Here is a 15,905-nt window from a genome sequence, read left to right on the forward strand (position 1 = left end):
ATATATCAATATATGTCAATATACCAGACCTTGATGTAGAAATATTTGGCTAGGACACACAGTGCTCTTGTCCAGTCTGAAGGCAGGCTGGGTGGTGATCTAGGGGATTAAATGCATCAACTGGATTCAAATGGTTGAATTTAAAATAATAGGATCCATTTTAAGCCAATTGTTTTTGCCATTCCATAAACTCACAACTGTAAACTCACAATCCTGAGATTATTTTGCTAATGCATTAGATACAGAGAGAAAAATGAGTAAATTGGTCCTTTAACTTTAATCTTCCATGTTGAGGAAAATTCAGAAAGCCTAAATGAAAGCTCTTTTTAAGAAGTAGCCTCATAAATTTTAGCAAAGGTTATCTTCTCCCTTGTTGTAGGAGGACATCTATAGAATAAAACAAAATGGCAAAGCCTATGCCTATTTTGAAACCCATAGGGACAACCTCAGAACTAGGGGCAAGGAGGGGGAGTTGGCATCTGGCAGTGGTTGTCTCACAGCAGCAGAACAAAAAGCTCCCCACTCTCCCTCTCTGCTTCTGCTCTCAGCCTGGCCCCTAATGTAGCCTCTCCAACTTATGGGCCATTTACAAACCAAGTGTTCTCAGACTTCTAATTGGCTTTAAGGTTCCTATAAAACTCCCATCAGCTTGTGGCAGGTTTCAGAAAATGGACATTTATTTATTTAAGATTTTATTCAGGAGAGACACAGAGAGGTAGACACACAGGCAGAGGGAGAAACAGGCTCCCTGCAGGGATCCTGATGCGGGACTTGATCCCAGGACCTTGGGATCACACCCTGAGCCGAAGGTAGACACTCAACCGCTGAGCCACCCAGGCATCCCAGAAAACGGACTTTTAAAAGAAGCCAAAAAAGGCTTCTTTGGAGCCTTTAAGTAGCTTTGAAATAAAATATAAATTCTCAGCTCTGAACGAATTATCTGTGACAAAAATGACAAATATAAAACATTCCATCCTTATCCAATTGTTCTGGATAATTTCTGAAGCATCATCAACCATTTTTCCCTTACGTAATATCCTTTCAGTATAATTTAACCTCTCTTAATAGTGAATCCAAAACAAAGATTATAATAGTAATCAAAGAAGGAGAAGTAGCCTCAAGGTAAAAGTAGTATTTTTAATCCATCAAATAGTTGACATCTACCTTGCCTACCTAATTTACCGAGATAAATACTAGTACATTGTGAAATGGTATATAAACATAAGGGACTAATTTCATGTTATGGTTCTGATTTTTTTATTATTATTCTTACTGTGGCTAGGAGTTTGGTGTGGGCCTGTAACCAGCCAGAGAATCTTTTGGAAGAAGTAACAGATGACTATCTAGAATTGCACAGGAAAACACCAACCGTTTCCTTCGTGCCTTCCCTCGCATTCCTGAAGACTGTCAGATAGTATTCCGCTTCTGTGAGTTCCATTTGATTATTGTACTGCTTTCTTTAAATCTCACCAGGTAGGAAGGCTCCTTGCAATATTATTCAGCAATTCATTCACCAAACATCTCTGGGTAGCTGCTTGTGTGCTAGGGCCAGATCTATGTGAACAAAACAAAAATCTCTGCCATTATGAAATTTGTAAACTACAGGGGACAGACTATAATCAGCATAGATTGAAACCAGGTGGATGAGTCAGTTAGAAAATGATACATAGGTCTAAAAAATAGAAAACACAGAACAGGTTGAGGAGGTCTGGGAGAGTGGGGAGTGACCAAGACAAGCTTCACTGAGCTGGTGACATTTAAGCAACCACCAGAAGGAGTTGAAGGAGAACCGAGCAGTTTCCAGGCAAAGGAATAACCAGTGCAAAGGGCCTGAGGGGAGAGCCCGCACAGCTTGCTTGAGGAGCAGTGACAAGGCCGATTTGGCTGGAACAAAATGAGTAAGAGGTGAGTACAGGGAGATATAAATCACAAAGACTGAGGTGGATTAACTAAGGAGTAGTTACCAGATCTTGAGGGCCTTCTAGGCCAAGAGGACTCACTTTTTTATTTTTCCTCTTAGTGAGCTGGGATACTTCAGAGTATAGAGGAAAGGAACATTATGATCTGATTTGTCCTTTGAAAGAATCCTCCTGGTCATAGTGCTGAAAATAAATATGGTAGTGTGTAATTTTAGAAACACAGAGACCAGCCAGAAGGGTATTCTAACAATCCAGGCAATATATCATAGTATCTGGCCTAGTGTGGTGGAGGAGGAAGTAGTGAGCAGTGGTACGATTCTGGATATAATTGGAAGGTAGAACTAACAGGACTTCCCTTCAGATGCGATGTGGCATGTTGGATGGGCAGTAGGCAGGGGCCACTCCCAGCTGATATGCCAGTTATGTTTCCTACAGGCAGCTTCTTGGGAACTATGATGCAGAGTTACTGAAACATCTTTAGGTTGTTTTGTTAAAGTGCCCTTTAGAAAATTTTACCAATTGACCTTCCCACCAACTGTTTTAATTTGGATTTGTTTAATCAGTACTGAGTTTGATCTTTTTTCATGTATTTATTGGATATTTGTTGTTTTTCTTTATTGTATACTCAGATGTTTTCCCATTGATACAAATGTTAACTAGGCAATATACTATATTCCCACATATCCTGGGCTGACCACTACCTATTATTTTCAGCCATTTTATGATTATTTCCATGTGTTTATTTTTTTCAGATAAAATATGGAATTGTTTTGTTCAGTGATGTCATCCTGTTGGGAATTATACAGAAATTATACATATTTAATTTATAGATAATTACGGAGATTTGACATCTTTCCTTTTAATAATTTATTTTTCAGTATTTGTTTTGTAAATGATCACCTCATAAGCTTCCTTATTCTTCCTAATTTTTGTTCATATGTTAACCCTAGGTTTTCAATATGTAAAAGTGTGTCCATAAAAAATAACCATACTTTTGCTTCCTTTTTTCCATTGTTAATAGCTCTTATTTCATTCTTTTTGTCTAATTGCACTTGTCAGCATGTTTAAATTAATGATAAAAGAAATTTGTGAATCCTAAACTGATTCTCATTGTAATTCAAAGGATACTGTTTTTTTGTTTTTACCATTATGCTTGGTGTTTCTAATTTATATATAAATACATTTAACAGCAATGTTTCAGAAAAAATAAAGAATTTAGAAAATGGTTTCTTGACATCAATTAAAATGGTCATTTTTCTCTTTTGTCTAACTACCATGGTTGAACATCTTTGCATTTTGGCACTTAGGGATGAATCCCATTTGATTATTACTTTTAAAATATAATTAATATCTTTCAGTTAATGCTATAAAGAATAGTCACTTAGCAAATCAGGGCAACAACATATGATTTTGGCTTTGCTTCCAGTGGCTCCCATTTGTTAAATTAATAATGAAAACTATCTACAAATAAAACACTATGTAAGGAAGTTCATAATATCATGGACAAAGTTTACTCTTACATTTTGGATAATTTTGAAAACATGATTGGCAACAAAATCTTAACACTTCAACTTTTGGGCATGAACTAAAAAATGAGATGAAATCCACTTGAGGCTTTAGAAATAGTAGGGAATAATTACAAAGTTTCTGTTAGAATGATTAAAGCAAAAGCATGTCACATCCTTAACTCCCATTGAAAAAGGCCAGCAACCAGGAGCTACTTGGCATGCCTTCCTTTCCCAAATAGATATGTTTAAGTGGAAAATTCAACATATCAAATGGTACGTTACTTGGCATTAGTTGCTTTATCTTTCAACCTCAAAAGAAGAAAGAAAACCTCTAGGGGACATATATTTGTAGGGGCCAAATCACATTTACTTTCCCTCATGTATGATAATTAGATCAATGTCAAGGATCTAGTTTTGATTAAAGAAAAAAAAAGACAAGGTCTGGGAAAAGGGATGTATAGTGGGGCACGGAGATTTTTAGGTCAGCATAAACACTCTGGATGGTGAATATGTGTACTATAGTGTTGTACATTTTTGTCCAAACCTATAGAGTGGATGTGAGCAACATGAAGACTGAGCCCTAATGCCATGCAGGGACTTCTGGTGATGATGGGTCCATGTAAAACCTGCACCCCTTCGGTGGGGGATGGTAATAGTAGCGGAGGATGTGCATGTTGGGAGGTAGAAAGTATATGAGAAATTCCTATACATTTGGCCCAGTTTTGCTGCAGTCCTAAAACTGTTTTATTTTATTTAAATTCTATTTGTCAACATATAGTGTAACACCCAGTGCTCATCTCATCATGTGCCCTTTTTAATGCCCATCACCCAGTTACCCCATCTGCCCACCCACTTCTTCTGCAACCCTTTGTTTCTCAGAGCTAGAGACTCTCATGGTTTGTCTTCCTCTCTAATTTTTCCCCATTCAGTTTCCCTTCTTTCCCTTATGGTCCCTTTTACTATTTCTTATATTCCACATGAGTGATACTATATAATAATTGTCTTTCTCCGATTGATTTATTATTTCACTCAGCATAATATCTTCCAGTTCCATCCATGTTGATGTAAATGGTAGGTATTTATCCTTTCTGATGGTTGAGTAATACTCCATTGTATATATAAACCACATTTTCTTTATCCATTCATCTGTCACAGGACATCTTGGCTCCTACCACAATATGGATATTGTAGACATTGCTGCTTTGAACATCGGGGTGCAGATGTCCCAGCATTTCACTACTTCTGTATCTTTGGGGTAAGTACGCAGTAGTGCAATTGTGTGGCCATAGGGTAGCTCTATTTTTAACTTTGTGAGGACCCTCCATACTGTTTTCCAGAGTGGCTGCACCAGTTTGCATTCCCACCAACAGTGCCAGAGGGTTCCCTTTTCTCCACTTCCTCATCAACATTTGTTGTTTCCTGTCTTGTTAATTTTAGCCAGTCTCACTGGTGTAAGGTGTGAGGTGGTATCTCATTGTGGTTTTGATTTGTATTTCCCTGATGGCAAGTGATATAAAGCATTTTCTCATGTGCTTTTTGGCCATGTGTAGGTCTTCTTTGGAGAAATGTCTGCTCACGTCTTCTGTCCATTTCTTGATTGGATTGTTGAACTTGATAAATTCTTTATAAATCTTGGATACTAGCCCTTTATCTGATATGCCATTGGCAATATCTTCTCCCCATTCTGTAGTTTCCCATTTAATTTTGTTGACTGCTTCCCTTGCTGTGCAGAAGCTTTTTATCTTGATGAAGTCCCAATAGTTCATTATTGGTTTTGTTTCCCTTGTTTTTATAGACATGTCTTGCAAGAAGTTGCTGTGGCCGAGGTCAAAAAGGTTGCTGCCTGAGTTCTCCTCTAGGATTTTGATGGATTCCTGTCTCACATTTAAGCCTTTCATCCATTTTGAGTTTATCTTTGTATGTAGTGTAAGAGAATGGTCCAGGTTCATTCTTCTACATAGTTGCTCTCCAATTTTCCCAATGCCATTTATTGAAGACACTTTTTTTCCAGTGGATATTCTTTCCTGCTTTGTTGAAGATGAGTTGACTATAGAGTTGAGAGTACATTCCTGGGTTCTCTATTCTGTTCCATTGATCTATGTGTTTTTGTGCCAGTACCATACTGTCTTGATGATCACAGCTTTGTAATACAGCTTGAAGTCAGGCATTGTGATACCCCCAGCTTTGGTTTTCTTTTTCAACATTCCTCTGGCTATTCGAGGTCCACACAAATCTTAGGATTATTTGTTCCAACTCTGTGAAGAAAGTCCATGGTATTTTGATAGGAATTGCACTGAACATGTAAATTGCCCTGGGTAGCATAGACATTTTCACAGTATTTATTCTTCCAATCCATGAGCATGGAATGTTTTCCTATCTCTTTGTGTCTTCCTCAATTTCTTTCAGAAGTGTTCTATAGAGTACAGATCCTTTACCTCTTTGGTTAGTTTTATTCCTAGGTATCTTATGGTTTGGGGTGCAACTGTAAATGGGATTGATTCCTTAGTTTCTCTTTCTTCAGTCTCATCGTTTGTATATAGAAATGCAACTGATTCCTGTGCATTGACTTTGTATCCTGACACATTGCTGAATTGCTGTTTGAGTTCTAGCAGTTTTGGGGTGAAGTCTTTTGAATTCCCCATATACAATCATGTCATCTGTGAAGAGTGAGAGTTTAATTTTTTCTCTGCCAATCTGAATGACTTTTACTTCTTTTTTTGTCTGATTGCTGCGGTTAGGTCTTAGTACTATGCTGATCAACAGTGGTGAAAGTGGGCATCCCTGTCATTAAAACTATTTTTTTAATGTCTTAATAAAACAAACTGAAACAAGCAGGGCTGGTGGGGAGTCCTATTTTGGCCTCCTCAGTCTTGGTTTTAGCTTCTTTTGGCCACAATTTCTCCCCAAGCATCTCAAATCTATACACTTGGGTCTCTAGCCTGCTTTTGTAAGATTCTCTACCTTTAAACCTCTTTCTGGAAGGCCTTATTTTATGTGAATTTATGTCTTGCCTTTGGGACTGCCTCTCTGGTTTTCAGAGAAGGAAACCAGGGACAATAGACACGATGTAGAAACCCACAGACCAATTGGACAGGGATGAAGATGAAGGAGATCTCAGGTTCTATTAAAAACTGCATTTTAATATTTATAAGGCCAGAAAATGAATTCAATTTTTCAACCCTGAGTCCTAAACCCTGATCAAGACAAAGAGGAGATGTTGCATCTGCCATCTCGAGGTCTCTAACCTCATGCATACATGCAGGCCCACAGTTTATAGCAAATCTTCCTGCAAAGAGGCCTACCTATCCTACTAGCAAATTTTGTTTCCCAGATCCTAAAAAAATTATTTTCCCTCCAGAATATGTATTTTTTATCTTCCAATTCTGAATAATTCTTGCGAAGGCTCTTGTTGGGAGGATTTCCTCAGCATTTTTCACGTACAGTGAATCATTCTGTCTCTATGCTGCCTGACATTTTCTAATAAGAACTTCCCCTAGGCCTCAAGATGACTCTCCTGGTGAGAAGTCATGACATGTCTATTCATCTTCTGTCTTTCCAGAGTCTCAGGGACACCTGGTTTGTTGTAAAGAGGTACAAGTCTTGTACTTTCTGTCTCAACCACAGTGACACAATGAAAAAGGGCTCAGAAATGCCATGAGCACAATTCTAGTAGTTGGATCTCGGAGTTTTTCACAGTGAAAGATACAAACCTCTCTAAGCTTATGGGCTCAAGTGGAGAATATTTCCACAGTGGGCATGCAGGTGGGTGAACCTCCTCTTTGTAATATAAAAAGGGATTCTATATGTTTACACGATGGTGTGATTTCCTGGGCACCATATCTAGGGATAATTTGTTCTTCATTTTATTCTACTCCCTCTTTCTCTCCTTCCCTGCATCACTTCCTTTACCCCTGCTGTCCCTTCTTCCTTCTTCTCTTCATGGGATACTTCCCTAGTGCCTCTCATATGCTATGCTAGGCTCTGTGGATGCAATGGTGAATGGAACCACCATATATCTTGGAGCTCACAGCCTAGTGAGGGAATAGAAATTAATCAAATGATTACATAAATCAGTATGTAATTACAAACATAATAACTACTGAGAAAAAAGAGAGAGTTGTGTAAGACCCACACTAGGAAATCAGGGGAGAGTCCCCTGCAATGGCTGAACTAAGATCATTTGAACTAAGATCATGAAAATGAGGAGATAAGTAGGTAAAGAAGGGAGTAGGGCAGCCCTTCTACCCTGAGGGCCCTGCATGTATGAAGGACAGAGGTGAGAGTAACCTTAGCTTAGAAGAGCCTGGTGAGGTATGCAGGGGCCAGATTGTGCTGGGCCATGAGATCAAAGTGAGGATTTTAGTTCAGAGCAAGGGGCAACAAGAAACCACTGAAAAGTTCTTGGTGGTGTGTGTGTGTGAGGGTTGGGGTGCTGAAGGGGTCAGGTCTGCATTCTTTTCTCTTTTTTTAAGAATTTATTTGAGAGAGAGAGAGAGAAAGAGAGAGAGAAAGCAGGGGAGCAGAAGGAGAAACAGACTGTGCTGAGCAGGTAGCCATATATGGGGCTTGATCCTGGGACCCTGAGATCATGACCTGAGCTGAAGTCAGATGCTTAACTGACTAAGCCACCTAGGTGCCCCTCAGGTTTGCATTCCTGAAGATCATTTTGTTGCTGTTTGGGGAATGAATTAGGGAAGAGCAAGCATGCTATGAAAGGCCAGCTTGGGGTTCACAGTAGGATCTCCAGGGATTTGACCCACACTGAGAAGCAGTAGAAATGGAGAGAAAATGCTGGATTTGACAGAATGCAAAGTCTATAGTTCTCTGCCAAAGGTTAGATATGGAGGAACAAGAAAAGGAGCTGTCTAAAGAGGACTCCTGCCTTTCTGGCCTGCACCAATGGATGGTTGCTTATGCTATTCACTGCAAGAGGCAAGTGTAAGAACACAGAGGTGGTGGTGGTGTTGGTGATGGTAGAACTTGTCATTCATCCAGTTTTGGACATAATGAATTTGAGATACTTTTGAGAATAAAAAGAGAGACATAGAATAGAAGATTGGATCACTAGTTCTGGGGCAGAGAAGAGGTCTGGCCTGTAGATCTACAGCTTGGGGTCACTGGTACAGCATAGCTGCTACTGAAGTCAAAGGTATTGATCAGATTGCCCAAGAGGAGAGATGGCCTACAGAGTGAGGCAGAGGAGCCCAGTCCTGAGGAAGTCCTACATTAATCACTGGGTGATGCGTGGTGAGTGCACAAAGACGACAGAGGAAAAGGTGTGGCATCATGGAAGCCAGAGGAAGGAGGAAGTGGCCCATACTGGAAAATACAGGTGACAGGCCATGAAAAGTGAGGACTGAAAACATCTGGTGGAATTATGAACATGGAGGTCACCGAGGACTTTGGTAAACTTTGTAACCTTCAGCTTACCCAAAAGCATAAAAGCACACATTGCTCCATGGGCCACTGAGAAAAGCAGGTCCTAAGTAGAAATGCAAAAACTTAAAGTAACTTATTAACAGGGATGGTTTATTTTATAATGACTTCTTGAAACAAAACAAAATAAATCAAAAATGATAAATAATACATTGGAATGATTGAAATCTGAGAAGATACAACTGCAGACATGTGTTTTCCTATTTTGTATTTTAGTTTTGTATTAATATGCTATCTTTTTTTAAGAAGCCGAAAATAGCCAAGGGTCTTGTTGAAAACTGCAGCAGAATACATTCAGTAGTGGCTATAAAACAACCAGCCAATCAACCAAACAAAAATAAATAAAAAACAGAAGATATTTTCAAGTGTGCAGGCTTAGAAAAGATTCTTGTCAATTAGTGTTTTCAGCCAAAATAATCTAGGTTGATATCAAACAATTCAATAGCAGTGTTATTTTAAATAGTGCATAAAAGCATGTTCTTAGTGACTTGTGATTCCTGCCCAAAGATATTTTTTTCCTAAAAGCAACTGATGAGATCCTGTTTCTCCCATTTTTAGGCAGATGGGATTTCAGTGAACATCCTTCCTTTATTCTTTATGCTTGGATCTAGGGACGCTATCTGGTCAGTACCTTCAAATGTGTAATCAACGATTGTTCAATATTCCCCCTTGCCCCAAATGGCCCTCTTGGATAAGCTCTAAAAGTATTCTTCCAATGAAGTCAGTGGAATTCCCAATTTTCACGTCTTATGCTGTTCACTATCTTTAATGAACTTCCTGGAAGTTTACTATTCCAGAGATCTGGTCAGTAATGGGGGAATTCCTCTAGACCAGAGATTAGCAAATTAAGCTCAAAACAACCATATAAATAGATATTCATTGTTTTAATTTTAAAGATGGAAAGATAGACTCAAAGTGCTTAAGTGCTTTACACAAAATCATTCACTGTGTCAGAACAGGACTTGAACTTGGATCTTCTGATACCTAATAAATACCTAATTTCCTCGTGTCACTATCGACTGCTTCCTAGACCGAGTAGTTGGTGGCTTTCTGAGCTGTCGTTTTTATACAGAGGGTTATCTCTGGCATTAATACTGACACCACCCTGAAGAGAAAGCCCTTTGTTCTTGGTCCTAATCTGGTGTAGGTCAGGAAGCAGTGGAGTGCATTGGAGGTCTATTCATATTCCCTCTGCAGACCTTGGCTAACCCTAGGCTGCTCTTCAAGATGGTAGCCAAAACATTGCCAAGGAGGGCAGAGTACAAATTGTTCCAAGCACTGAAATCATGGCTGAGGAGAGCAGATCACTGGCAAAACTAAAGACACAGAAAAAAAGTTTCTTTGAACAGAAAGGAAATAAAAGATAGGAACGTGGAATGTGAGGGATGAAGAAAAAACAGCAGAAAACATAAAAGTTGAGGGTAAATATTACAGACTATCCTCTTGAATTTTTAAAGCTATATTAGGTGATTGAAGCAACAATTATAAGAACATGTTATAGTTAATTACACTATGAAGGGGAGAGAATTAACATCTGATAAAGCAGACTTTAGAACAAAGAAACCTTTAAGGGTCAAAGAGTACACTCATGCATTGGCACGTAAAGGTGGAGAAATCTGAATTGGGTCTGTGGGTCATACCAATGTCAATTTCCTGGTTTTGATAGTGTGCTTAGAACTATGTTTCTGTTGATGTTAACATTGGGGTAAAGGACCTTTCTGTGCTATTTTTGCAACTTCCTGTGAACCTAGAATTATTTCAAAACAAAGTTACAGAAACACTGAACAGCAAACATAATAAAAATTATCTTCCTCCCTCCCTAATACTCAGCTTCAATATGATTTAGGTTTTTTATCATCTTTTTTTGTGTAAATATGAACATATCAAAAATAAATAAATAAATATGAACATATCTGCAAAAAGGGTTTACCATGTTCACACATTTTTTTTTTACCATTTTTTAATTTAACAATATGTCATGAGTAGGTTTCCTTGTTTAAAAATTTTTTCCCTGTATTATCTTAAAATATCTAATTGGTATTAAATAGATGAAAACAACCTAGTTGTTTTTCAAACTCTTTCAAATAGCAGAAGACTTCTTAAACCCCAGGATTAGAGGGAGATAAATGTAGAGCTGCTCTTTTCCGAGTGGTGGACAGAAGACCCAGGAATAATCTGTATGGTCTTTTCAGTTGTGTCCTATAATGGCCCCTGACACATCTCTAGCAGACCTTAAGGCTCTGAGAATGCAGGTGAAAAAGTGTGTCATTTTAAAAGAAGAATGACAAAAATGATGTATTAGATACACTTAGTGCTACATTTTTAATTGTGAACTTTATCCTTACCCTTTCCCAGATGTGGTAGTCACCTTGGCCTCATATTTCACTTTATAAGGAAACGAGAAACATAAATGTTTGAGATGCAGTCGCTATGGTGATAAAGAGTTGGGGGAATTAGTTAGTTGACCTTGTTTGCGTCTCCCAGAACTTTGCATTTAAAATTCCTACTTTCCTAAACTGTGTCGCTATAGACTCAAGCCGTCCATCTTGACAACTGAGTGTTACACAGCAATATATTTTCATCTAAAGAAATTAGTTATTGGCATAACACTCCTAGCAATGCAGAGTTTTTCTTATTGAAATTGAAAATATGTCAAGACCTCCACAATCTTTCTGGTAGTAATTAACCTAAGCATGCCCTATATGGTTTTTGCTAATATAGATAATTTGTAAATATGGCACAATTTCTTTAGAAGTTTGAGCATTTAATAAAATAGGCAACTATGATATATAGATCTAGCTATAAAAAATGCCTCTTACAAAGGCACGTACTAAAAATTATATTTAGACTGCAGCTTCCTAAGAAAACAATTAATGCACCATATCTAGCAACACATACTTTTGCTATAACCGAATGGAAAGGCAATGTTCTCGCAGCAAGACACGCCTTTGGCAATTCATCCCATTTGCAGAAGTCTCAGGTGCCAAATTTGCTACTAATCAGGTTTTCTATCTCAGCTGACAGTCCTGGTGGACTGCCATGCTTTTATTTTCTTGTGCTATTTAATGTCACGATTCAGAACTTGAGAAAAGGTGGGATTGTCTCTACTTGGCGCACAATGTGAAAGGACAACCAGGCTTGTGTTGCTCCCCGTTTTCTGGAGAAAACTATGATTGATGCAAACTTTAAAAATCATTCCCAGATGACTCTAGCAATCATGCAAATATTAGGGTGTAATCACTTCAAGGAGCACCCCTCCTACACTTTATCAGAGCCCGCAAGCCCCCATCTCATGCCATTCTTTGTGCAAATCTCAATTACCTTGCTGCCTGGCCTAAAATGCAGTTCCAGGGGGTCTCAGAATTTCAGGGTGGATGCAGAGGCGCCTCAACCTCATTATTATTTCTTGTGACTTCCGATTAATCGTGTTCCATTTCAAGGACTGGGGCAAGTGCTTTCTGAAAAGCAGTCCAATGAAGCAATTAACAAAACTGAACCATTAACTCAACACATTCCTGTGCGATCTTGATTAGTGAAAGCAAGTAAATGACAAAAGAAGCCTGGACAAAGAAGATGCTGCTGGGGTGCCTGGGCTTTGCTGGACTTCCGGGGGCCTTTGTTGCTTCTCATGTGGAAATGACACGCTTTTCTGTGGACACGTGGGAAGAGGCATTGTACCCTTCTATACAAAGGCAAAGTTCATTCATGTGGCTTGAAGTTTCCTTCTTAATGCATTGGGACCTCCGTTTCCCATAAGGCAGGCAGATAATAGAGCAATTGCTCATTTGTGAGATCAGGGTTCTTCGTGTGTAGTTTGATTCAGAAGCAAGAATTGTGGCAAAGTGAAAGAGGGTCTGTGTGTTCTTAGTGAAATAAAAAAAATGGATGTAAATGATGTGCCAGGTAACTTGGAGTACACTAAGAGGCCCTGACCACTCAGGCTGGGATTTGCATACTGGGGCCAGGCTTCATAATACGAATTTGATTCACATTGTCCTCTCCTCCTTCTGAGCATCCCGGGGTCTACAATATATGGTCATCAATTTACAACCAGCACATCGTGTATTCTGAGCAGTTCACACTGGCTGCAACACAAAGCACATACTTATTAGTGACATAAATCAAGAGTTTCTGTGCCTGAATAAAGATTAATCTGTAATCTGCACCCAGAAAAGGAGAATGGGGAAAGCAGTGTTGGTTATCCCCACAGTAAACACAAACAACTCCCTTCCCTGCTGCACAGTGTGGATTCTGTTTCCACAGGAAGAAAAGGCAAACAGTAAAATCTGCCCATGGTTTAAATCAGTTAGGACCTCGGAGGACACCAGATGTGAGAGCTTTCTTTTTCTTAACTCTGATATATCTTCATGAAGGACACCTGGAAAAACAGAGTTTGCGACCAGCAGAAAGATAACAGGGAAGCCTTCTGCACGAATAAAACCTCTGTCTGCCAGATCTTTGCTGGGGATAGAGCTAAGTGTGATTTGTCTCTGCAAGAGACAGGCATGATCCAGGTGAGAAACGTGGGCTTGCAAATGGCTGCCTCCTGGGCAGCAAATGGGTTAAGAAAATGTTAAATGACTTGTAAGGCCCAGTTGAGTCAATCAGACTTTGGATGTCAAATATTCGCACAAGGGAAGTAAATAAATGCTCACAGGGCCTCTGAAAAGCACGCAGGTTCTTGGAAATTTGGGGCAGGGGGAATGTGTGGAATTCACTGGATGGGGAAAGCCGTCATCACCTGTTCCTGGCAGACCCTTGGTTGGGTGGGTTGGATGGACCATAGCGCTGATGAGGCCCAGCCTCCCAGATCTCCAGAGAATCAGTGGGCAGCGCTGTGGCCCAGGGCACACAGCCATACCTGCAGCACTGGACAGGCAACTCTCAGATGTGATCTTTACCTGCGGTGTGAGCACATTATGATTTCTCATAGGCTCGAGTCCCATCATCTCCAGGAACTCTACCCCACCCACTAAAGAGGATTCAGTTATGCACATGAAAAAAAGAAAAAAAATAGGTGTCTTTGGGCACTGTTTGACAGCTGTCGAGTAAAGTGCCTTTACTTAAAGCAGAAAGCAGGGAACATGTCATTGTGAGTGGCACATAACAACTGCAAGGTCAAAAGAATAAGCTGCCTGAATAAAGGCATCCCCGTCCCAGGAACATAGTTCCCAAGGCTGTGATCTGTCAGGGATTTGAGAGGTTAAGCATGTTAGTACAGAGGGTATGTGTGCATGCACGTCTTTCTCCTAAACCACTTCTTTGGAACTCCCTGGGAGGCTGTTAAGCTTTTCCTGATGTAGTCAAGTGCTGAATCCACGGTTTGTTTTGTTTTGTTTTGTTTTCTCCTTTTACCTTTATAATATTCTGGGAAGTAACTAACTTTTTGTTTATTGCAAGAAGCATTAAAATGTTTATGGCTATCGCTTTCAGCTCCTCTTTCCACATACATTTGTTCACAAGATGTCTGCGCAGTTTAATCAGGATCATACTCATCTAGTTTGTTAATTCTATTTCTAGGTTTGCATTTCTGTCTTTCATTTTCCTTCTTTTACAATGCTGTGTCAAAAAAAAAAAAAAAAAAAAAAAAAAAGGAGACAGACTAGTCTCTCTCACTCCCAATGAATCAGATCGTCTCCCATCCATCTGGTTAACTAGGACCATCAAATCAGCATCAATGAAAAGAACAAGCTTCAAGCTAATCACAGTTGCACTGAGAAAACAAGCCAGTGGAGGGACATCGCATCTTCACAGAGGCCCCCAGCTGGCCCGATGAGTTCCTTCTTCTGCCATCACTACAGCTCAACCGTCCTCACTCCTATCCCAGGCTGGACTCTCCTCTTGGGCCCCTCTTGTCTACTCAGGGGCAACTCTCCACATTCTTTCTTCCCCTGTTCCTTTGATCACAAACAATTTTCCCTCCCATGTAGAAGACGAAAGAAGAAGAAAGAAGAAAGAAGAAAGAAGAAAGAAGAGGAAGAAGGAAGAAGGAAGAAGGAAGAAGGAAGAAGGAAGAAGAAGAAGAAGAAGAAGAATCATCATCATCATCATCTCTATGGACCTTATTCCAGGTTCTGTCTCATTTTCATGTTCCCTTTACAGAAAAACATCACAAAAGAATGACTGATTCTGTCTCTCTCCCTCTCCTATTCTCTTAAATCTGATTCATTTGAGCTTTTGTCTCACTGCTACCCCACAACTGCTCTTGCAAATGTCACCAGTGACCCCCCCTGTTGTTTACTTGGACTATCAGTAGTGTTTGGCACAGTTTCTTACTCCCTCTTCTTAGAAACTCTTCACTTGACTTTTGGATACCACATTCTGCTGGTTTCTCTTCAAACTCTCTGCTGACTCCCCCCCACCTTTTATCAGTGTTCTTAGTTGGACCCTTTTCATCTTGCTGACATCTTGCTTCAAAAGCCCAGGGCTCCAAACTTTGTGATCTTTTCCACTCTCATGACTTTAAATACTGTTATAATAATCAGAACTTTTATTTTCTGCATGCTGATACTTTGACCTCTAGGGCCTTGCTGACCCTGGTAGGTCTGCTGCTCTCAGAGCTAGCCAATTCCTGGAGACAGTAAACAACTTGCATGCCCATGAACTTGCCTTTCAATGCAAACCAACCAATCCAGAGCCACTCTCCCGCTACCCTGATCTTCCCCCGGGGCCAGGTGCCAGACCTAGAGATGCAGCTACGGGCCCTGCTGAAATTATTCCAAATAGCTGGTCCTTTCTTACCCCGCTTACCTTATCTTATCCATCCCTTTCCATGAATATCACAATAAAGGCTCTTGCTTGCAATTTCCCTCTCTGTACCTCCACCTCAATGTGATGCTTCCTTATGCGGCACTGTGTGCTGTGCCTCCTGTTACTAGAGAATTGTGAGGATGACAAACTTCTTCCTTCATGATAGTCAATTTCCGTATCTGCATGTCTTACCATACCTATTTTTTTAAAAAAATATTTTATTTATTTATTTGAGAGAGACAGTAAGAGAGAGTGCCTGAGCAGGGTCAGGGCCAGAGGGAGGAGAAACAGA

At 39.8% G+C, this 15,905-nt stretch overlaps 1 long non-coding RNA gene across 1 annotated transcript in view; it reads right to left on the reverse strand.

The window, feature by feature from the left end:
• Positions 1-15,864, reverse strand: part of LOC144315463 (uncharacterized) — a 76,172-nt gene extending 60,308 nt beyond the window's left edge. Inside the window, exons 1-3 of the long non-coding RNA XR_013381169.1 lie at positions 15,614-15,864; positions 11,209-12,948; positions 1,370-1,554 (exon numbers count right to left, since the gene is read on the reverse strand). This is a non-coding gene — a long non-coding RNA (uncharacterized LOC144315463). The remainder of the gene's footprint in view (positions 1-1,369; positions 1,555-11,208; positions 12,949-15,613) is intronic.
• Between the last annotated feature and the right edge of the window lie 41 nt (positions 15,865-15,905).

The sequence above is a fragment of the Canis aureus genome, chromosome 6 (assembly GCF_053574225.1).
Source record: "Canis aureus isolate CA01 chromosome 6, VMU_Caureus_v.1.0, whole genome shotgun sequence".
Classification (NCBI taxonomy): domain Eukaryota; kingdom Metazoa; phylum Chordata; class Mammalia; order Carnivora; family Canidae; genus Canis; species Canis aureus.